Here is a 9,574-nt window from a genome sequence, read left to right on the forward strand (position 1 = left end):
ATATCCTAACTACTAGAATTTTGGCATTCATGAGTAATATCCTTTTTATGGAGCACATGTGGCAAGAGTGAATATGTAGTGACACAAAAATAGGGGAGCAAAAATTTGGGCAGGGAAACTTTGGACTCAAGAGACCTCAATGTCTTTGTCAAAGTAATCATTACCCCAACAGAAGTACTCCTACTGTGTAGAACCAGGAGAATAATTTATACTATAAAGCCAATATTACACAAACAAACATCTTTGGTTCATGGAATAATCATCCATGGATCCAGAGGACCAGCAGGTGAAGCATACTCTCCAGTCCCTGACAGGGAAGTGATGGATTTGGAGCAGAATGAGACTTAAATATTTTGGTCATAGCCAATGAAGAAATTTATCTTGCCTGACTATGCATATTTGTTGCTAGGATTTTGTTTTTAATTTTTTTCCCAATAGGGTGAGGGGTGGGAGGAAGAAAAAAATAGATTTCTATTAATTATAAAAATAAATTTTAATTAAAAAAAGATACACAGCTATGTTCCCATGATTTTCCTGTTACTTCCCTCCATCCCTTCTCTAAATCTTAATGATGCCTGGAAGAAGGTAGGAGCTAGGAAAAGGGCCAGGAAAGGGTCAGAATTCACTCTTTTGGGCCTAATTTGCCCCACATATCCCCACACTCAATTTGAACCATCCATCTGGTCTTATTCTGACTGTGGGCCCTGACTTATGACCTTTAAAATGGCACAGTGAACAGCCTCACCGGGAACCAATCAAGATTTGTTTGTTTTTTCTGAACAGAAAAAGATTTCTTTGTTCGATTTAGTAATCAAGAGATTCTTAGTAACTTTGGAGAAAGCTGTTTCAGTCATGACAATGAGTACAGCTCAGTGTCTAAATCTTTACATAGAGAAGAGACCAGTCATCTGAAGCAAGATGCTGACTTAAAGCCCGATATTTATGGTGGTCACTTTCCTTGGAACAAGCCGTTTTTGCTTTTGCGGACATAGTCACTTCTATTAGTATCCAGTGGTTCCTTTACCCTCCTGATCATCTGCACAGGACGTTGGCAGTCACTGCTAACTAATCTTTCCCCTCTTCTATCCTATTCCTAATGTGAAGTCCGTTAATTCATCCGTCCATTAATAAGTGGATCTTGAGCAGACACTGCAGATGGGCAATGAGCTGGGCCCAAAATTAACCAGAAGGAGGAGAATGGCCAAGCTCACATTTGAGAAACTGGGAGTCTTTTCAAAGATCCCAAACTGTTCCCTGCCTAAAAACTCCATCTGTTTCTCACCAACACTCTTCCAGTGGTGCCATATGGCTGCCACTCACCCAACAGCAAGACCTCTGAAGAATCAGAATTGATCATGATCCAAAGGGCAGTCGAGAGCTGTTTGGTGGGCAGAACTGGAGTACGATGTATTATCAACTTGAATTTCTATCCCAGAAATTTCATAAAAGACGCCATGCAGGAAATGTATGACTGTAAAAGGAAATGAAACAAACCTAATAAGTAAAGAGTTGAAAATTAAAACAATATTGTGATTCCACATCCCAAATTATGTTGACAAAAACAAACAATAGCAATGAAACTCAAGGCTGATGGGATTATGGGCAAACAGGCACACTCATTCATTGCTAGTGGAATTACAAGTTTCTAGAATCTATTAGAAGAGGATCTAGGAAAAGTTACAACGATCATCGTGCCTTTTGATTTAATAATTTCCATTGTTGGGAATATACCCAGCAGTTTTGTCAGAAATAAAAGTAGAGGTAATTATTTTGAATATGGATAAATAAAATAAAAACTTAAGTAATTAAAAAAAAAAGAAAAAAAGGGAAGCAAATGAAATGTCCAACAATCACAGAGTGGATAAGTGTTAGTGTAAAGGAATACTATAATTAAGAGTGGACAAAGGATCGTGATGAGAATTAAAGTCTTAAAAATTGTTCTGATATTTAGGAGTTGAAATCAGTTCATTTCAATGGCAAGATTCTATATGCTTATTCTGACATTTAAGGTTAAATTGTTATCAAAACACTTAATTTACAAAAAAGAAAACGGGGCGGAGTAGTTTGTCACAAGGTCTGGATGTTTTATGGGAACTCAGAATATTAAAAGATATCCAGCAAGGTGGATAGAACTTTTACAGGAGACTGATGAGAACACATGGACAGGATGAAATGGCACATGGATGGATTGGAATCTCTGCCACTGGAGAGACTATTCCCAGTCAATGAGATAATAATAACAATGATGATGGTGACAACTAACATTTATATACTACTTTAAAAGAAGTGCTATACCTACATCTTATTTGATCCTTAAAACAGCTCTGTTTGCTATCAGTATGCCCACTTTACAGATGAGAAAATAGAGGTTGAGACATACCTAGGGTCTCCTAGCAAGTGAGTATTTGACTTGAAGCCAGGCCTTGAGGTCTGCAAGTCCAATATTCTACTGACTCTGCCACAGTTGGATTAAAAGCTGCTGAATCTCTGAAACATGTGCAAATACAAATTCTTTTGGAACTTGGCGCAGTATATTCTGTGCATTTTTTATCACTTCATTCTTATTCAGTGAAAGCTAACAAAGTTTGGCATTTTCTGAAAATGTTGGGCGGTTATGTTTTCTACTCAACCGGGCCCAAGGAGCGGGAAGGGAATTAATAACCTACTATATCAGTGTTGAAGATTCCAGACTCCCCGTGTGTTGGCGAAGCCTGCAACTATAACATGTTAGCACTCCTCTCAGTTTGTGCACTCAGCTGGCACTATACAAACCATTTCCCATTATTCAGAGATAGATTATTTACATTACATTTTATGCAAAGCAAATCTCCCTATTAAATACTTTGCTTTTTGTTGTTCATGAATTGTAAAGCCAAAAATGCTCTTCCCCACAAAGCTTAAAGGGTAAACTTTTTTTGAATCTAGACCCATAAATATCTTCTTTGTCAAAGGAAAAAGAGAATGGAGACAAAAACTGAACCTGAAATTTTGGAAAATTTAATTTTTTAAATTAAAGCTGTTCATTTTCTTTTTTAATTTCTTTTTTATTCATTTTATTTTTTAAAAGCTGTTTATTTTCAAGGTATATGCATAGATAATTTTCAACATTCACCTTTGCAAAACCTTGTGTTCCAAATTTTTCTCCCTTCCTTTCTCCCACCCCCTCTCCTACATGGCAAGTAATACAATAGATGTTAAACATGTGCAATTCTTCCATACATATTTCTAAAAATATCACGCTGCACAAGAAAAATCAGATCAAAAAAGAAAAAAATGAGAAAGAAAACAAAATGCGAGCAAACAATAATAAAAAGGTGAAAATACGATGTTGTGACCCACACTCATTCCCCACAGTTCTCTCTCTGGGTGCAGATGGTCTTTTTCATCACAAATTCACTGGAACAAGTCTGAATTGCTGCTTTGTTGAAAAAGCCACACCCATCAGAATTGATCATCGTATAATCACATGGTTGCCATGTACAATGATCTCTACTCACCTCACTCAGCATCAGTTCCTGTAAGTCTCTCCAGACCTCTCTGAAATCATCCTGCTGATTTTTTCTTATAGAACAATAATATTTCATAACATTCATATACCATTCAGCCATTCTCTAACTGATGGGCAGACACTCAGTTTCCAGTTTCCAGTTTCTTGCCACTATAAAAGGGCTGCCACAAACATTTTTGCACATGTGAGTTCCTTTCCCTCCTTTAATATCTCTTTGGGATACAGGCCCAGTAGAAACACTGCTAGATCAAAAGATATGCATAATTTAATTGCCCTTTGGGCATAGTTCCAAATTGCTCTTCAGAATGGTTGGATCAGTTTACAACTCCACCAACAATGTAGTAATGTTCCAATTTTCTCACATTCCCTCCAATATTCATCATTATTTTATCCTGTCATCTTAGCCAATCTGAGAGGTGTGTAGTGGTAGCTCATAGTTGTCTTTATTTACATTTCTCTGATCAGTAGCGATTTAGAATATTTTTTTCATATGACTAGAAATGGTTTTAATGTCTTCATCTGAAAATTGTTCATATCCTTTGGCCATTTGTCAATTGGAGAATGACTTGAATTCTTATAAATTTGAGTCAATTCTCTCTATATTTTAAAAATGAGGCCTTTATTGGGACTCTTGGATATAAATTTTTTTCCAGTTTATCGCTTTCCTTCGAATCTTGTCTGGATTGGTTTTGTTTGTGCAAAAACTTTTTGACTTGATATAAGCAAAATTATCCACTTTGCATTCCTTCTTTTTACAAATCCCTTCTTTTTACACAGATCTGAGAAGTAAACTATTCTTTGTTCTAATTTGCTTATAATATCACTCTTTAAATCCAAATCATGAACCCATTTGACTTTCATATTCTTGACCTATTGTTCTTCCAGATGAACACTGTTATTATTTTTCCTAGCTCTGTAAAATCATTTCTTGGGAGTTTGACTTGTATGGCACTGAATAAGTAGCTACTTAAGCTACTTAATTTAGCTAATATTGGGATTTTTATTATATTAGTTCGGCCTATAAGCACTTGGTATTTTCCCAAATGATTAGACCTGACTTTATTTGCGTGAAAAGTGCTTTATTGTGTTCATATAGTTCCTGACTTTGCCTTGGCAGATAGACTCCCAAATATTTTATATTATCGACAGTTATTTTAAATAGAATTTCGTTTTATATCTCTTGCTGCTGGACTTTGTTGGTAACACATAAAAATGCTGATGATCTATGTGGATTTATTTTGTATCCCATAATTTTGCTAAAGCTGTGAATTGTTTCTAGTAGATTTTTACTTGATTCCCTAGGATTCTCTAAGTATATCATTGTATCATCTGCAAAAAGTGATAATTCGGTTTCCTCATTACTTATTCTAATTCCTTTCATTTCTTTTTCTTCTCTCATTGTTAAAGTTAACATTTCTAATATAATATTGAGTAATAATGGTGATTGTGGCAACCTTGTTTTACCTTTTTTGATCTTATTGAGAATGGTTTTAGTTTATCCCCATAACATATGAGGTTTGTTGATGGTTTTTAATAGATGCTACTGATCATTTTAAGAAAACTCCATTTATTCTATACTCTTTAGTGTTTTCAATAGGAATGGGTGCTGGATTTTGTCAAATGCCTTTTCTGTATCTATTGAGATAATTGTATGATTTTTGTTAGTTTGGTTATTGATACAAATATGTTAATAGTTTTCCTAATATAGAACCACCCCTGCATTCCTGTGAACCTGACATTTCATTCAAAAGGAAAGACGTGTGAGTGACTCACCTGGCTCTACATAAGCTGGTGCTTGACATCAGTCTGAAAAGTGAGGCTCTTTTCCTACTCTAGAATGGGGACCCAAGGAGGACAGCTCCAATATGCAGGGAAGAGCTGGGTATAACAAATTAGCTGGTCTTTGCCCTGGATCTCCCACTCCCTGTGTCATTTTGGACAAGTCTCTTGCTCTCTCTGCCCTGTCTCTGCATTTAGACCTCTGAGGTATCACTGATCATCTCGAGTACTGAGGCAGGATAAAAGAGTTGGGAGATTCTCCAGTTCCCTCAGATGCAGATGCCTTTTCATTCTGTTTGAATTTTTATAAATTTCCAGAACTTCAGACACACCCAGATTCAGCCACAAATATAAATCTGCACATAAGTGTGGGACCAGTGGTTTCAGAATACATTGTCATAAGACAATGGGACCTCATCTATGGGGAGTCTCTTCATCAATTCAGATCTCAACATGTCTGTGATTTAGTGGCAATTTCTAGGGAGTTATTTGAGGCCATAAAGCTGAAGTGACCTCCTCAGGCTTGCCTAGCCACCAAACAGCAGAAGCACGATTTGCACTCCATCCTGCAAATTCCAAGATCACCTCTATTCACTTTGCTATTTGGCTTCCATCCAATAAAAAATGCACAACTGTTGAGTGATCTACCATCTTTGATGCTGAGGAAGCCAACACTTCAAAGGTGAAAATATTCATTTTTGACTCATAGCATAATTAGTGAAAAATACCAGTGGTTTTTATGTGTATTAGTAGCTGCCTAATAAATTAAACTCACTTTAAAACCAGTAACCTCAAATTCTATGTGTTTTTTTAAAGTTTCATTATTTTGATTTATTTAGTGCCTGTCACAAAACTTCAAATCAGGAAGATCTGGTTCAAATCCAGTCTTTTTAATGACCCTTAGCAACCTCAGCCTCAGTTTTCTCATCGTGAAATGGAGGATGTGGGAGAGGGCATGGTTTGGACTCAATGGTCTACAAGGTTTCTTTCAATATTAAATCGATGACCCTATGTTTCTTTGAATGCCTGAAAATGTTCATCCATTTCTTCCTTTTTTTCTGAAGAGTGTCAAGTTTTTCTCAAAGCAGATGTTGATGCATAAAATTAATACTAGTTCATACTTAAGTGATAGTTTGATAATTAGAAGAACTCATGTAGCATATTCAATCAGGTATATCCCCCTTGGTTTGCTGGACCTCCTGTAGATCTATGCTTTCACTCAGCCTGATTTGAGATACCCTCTCAGAGAAAAAGCACACCATGCTCAGGATTCTGGGCAAGGGGGCAGAGAATCACTGGTTGGCTGTGAGACCAGTGCACAGCTGAGGAGAAATGAAATATCTGTTCTGTAATTCTGCTAAGTCTCTTTATATTTCATATATTTATAGATATTTATAGATATGGATATTGTTTCATGTTTTAAGAATTTGTTGCAAGTCTTCAGTGTTCTCAACATATATATTATATGTTAGAGTAATTAAATAGCTGCCCTATACCTGATCTCTGCTTTGTATTCTTGAGTTCCTTTTCTAGGAAGCACACGATTAATTCCTTTTGGGAAATAATCTAGACATGAGCCCTACTTAAGCATAATTTAAAGAAATTTCCCCAGGATTCTTGGGTGGAAGTAATGAGACTGAGAGCAAGAGAAGCCTGCACCCAGTCTTTGGTATTAATCACCCTCAAGTTTAAAACTGGTTCATCTGAGTCCAAAGGGAGCCCCGGGTGACAGTGACATTTACACTGGCATTTAGAGTTTGCCGAATAATTTTCATACTCTTAACTCATTTGAACCTCATAAAATCCCTAGAAGGAAAGTATTGAAGGTATTCTTCCCATTTTACTTTTGGGGTAATTGAGGTTTAGAGCGATTACATAGCTTGCAGCTAGAACTCAATCCATAATCCAATGCAATTTCTGTTATTAAACTATTTAATTAAAGGTGCTATTAGTGGAACTCTCGGCTTCCTTCTGGCCCTTTTTCATTAAAGAGTGCTCCCTCGAAATAGCTTTTCCTGGCTTGTGAATGATCATAAGTCCATGGTGAATATCACCTCTGGCTCTGTACTTTAAATTACTTGTAGTTGAACCGCTCAGCTAGCTCTCTGGCATCTCTTTGAGCTGGAGGGCTGCCCAGGCCGACACAATCTTTAGTCACCGGAGGATTGCCGAGCCGTCTCCTGAAGCAGAATGATATTCTAGCTTGCACTCTCCTACAGAATGAGGACTCTCTCCAGTCTTCTGCTAATAGGATTCCATATGTCCCCTTCCCCTTTTTTATTTTCTTCCATTTACGAGCATGGACACCATCGTCCCTCACTTCTGGAAGTTTGTAGGAGTCCGGCCTTCTCTTCTAGCTCTCCCTCTTGTTGCAATTTTCCAAGACAAGGAAGAATGCTCTTCCTTGTCAGTTGCCATGCCAACTCCTCATCGGCGCGTCAGCTGGAAGGATTTTTCTGCAGCCAGCCTGTGTTTTCACAGTGACCTGGAGTGTGAATGGAATACTCAAGCATCCCAAGCCTCTTAACCAATGGGAAAGAGAGACCCAAATTCCTAATATGAATATCTTGCTTTGTTCTTTAAGGGTTGTCCCCTTTTCTCTATAAAACCTTGAAAAGACGGATTTTTGACACGTTTCTGTTTCCAGGCATAGCAATTCTAATAATGGGCTAAGACCAGAGTCCTGGGAACTCAACAACAATTGCCATTGGTTTGCTCCCCTCAGTATGAGCCAAAAGAACAATCAGCTTCCATGATCTTGTAAGAGAAAGGATTTGGAGTCAGAGAACCTATTTTCAAAGCTTGGCTCTGGAAGATCTTGTGCCTCAATTGCATTTTGTTGTTGTTGAGGCAATTGGGGTTAAGTGACTTGCCCAGGGTCACACAGCTAGGAAGTGTTAAGTGTCTGAGGCCAGATTTGAACTCAGGTCCTCCTGACTTCAGGGCTGGTGCTCTATCCACTGGGCCACCTGCTGCCCCTCAACTGCATCTTTAAAAGTAACAGGTAAGACCAGATGACCTTTTATATGCTTTACAATTCCAGGACTTGGGTCTAAAAGAAAAGTCTATTTCATTCTCTTTAGTTTAAAGGCCTCAAAATCAGAGGGATGTGCTGAATCAGCCAGATGTGTACAGATTGCATTTCCAAATACTCCAATGAGAAGTCTGAAAAGATCCAGGAAATTAAAAATTTTGAACTTCCACTTTTTATATTCAGAGTCAATGTAGCCGTTATGTCTCATTAGTAATAACGCATTCCACCAAATTATGCACACGTCTCCCTCAATAAATGAAACCGCGGGAGTCCAAGAACTGCAGCGTTCTGATGGACTTGGATGTGACAGCAGTTTTTAATATGTCTAGCCATAGGTGAGTCCAGAAGCGAATCACAACCCCCCTTTTTTTCAGAAATGGTTTAAAATGGAAAGAACAGGAGGAGAGGAAGGACATTTTATCCCTATGACTTTTCAGAGAGTTCTTGAACACAAAAGTCTTATCTTTCCCAAGAACAATACCCTTGGGTTGGGAAGTGGAAGTCAGGAAAATTAGTAGCATGATGAAAAATCTGCTTTCCCCTTTGCCAAATCTATTCCCTATGTCCAGGTTTAAAGGGAAACTATTAAAGGCTGAGGTATTCCACCAACTTTTTAGTCCAAAAAACCAATTTTTGCCTCCTTCATTTCCCCTTCCCCCCACTTTGGCTCAACTCTTACGAAGTGATAACTTTTATTTTCTTTAGAGTGCTACAATTTGAGAACAGGCTTTTCTCCTGCAAATATCTTGAACAGCCATCTGCACTCTGAATTTATCATTTAACTTTAAGTGAAAGTGACTGAAAAAAAGTCACCTGAGAACTCATTGCCTGCACAGTCTCTCCTGGAAGTCAGCGACCAGTTCTGTTAAATTCACTTCCTCCCAATTATGAAAAACACAGAGTGAATTTTCCTTTTTCTCAGGCTCTCAAGTTTTGGCTCAAATGACTCAAGGATGATTAAGGATTAGGGAATTCAGAGTGACTTCAGAATTGCAAGTTCACTCTAGCTGTGTTTACACAGAATGTGGAGCAGAACCAAAACAATTATCTGGGTAATCTTGGTCAAACCCTGTCTTTTCCTTAGGAAAAAAAAATGGTCACAACAATACACATTCAGCCCAGAATATCCAATTCATTCTCTCTATTAAGTTATTATGGCTGATTATTCCAATTATTTGGATCATTGTCTTATTTCATTCTGCACATGAGATGTTTTAAACGTGATCCAAGTGGTATGTTTTCTGTTGAGTTGC

The sequence above is a fragment of the Sarcophilus harrisii genome, chromosome X, assembly GCF_902635505.1.
Source record: "Sarcophilus harrisii chromosome X, mSarHar1.11, whole genome shotgun sequence".
Lineage (NCBI taxonomy): Eukaryota > Metazoa > Chordata > Mammalia > Dasyuromorphia > Dasyuridae > Sarcophilus > Sarcophilus harrisii.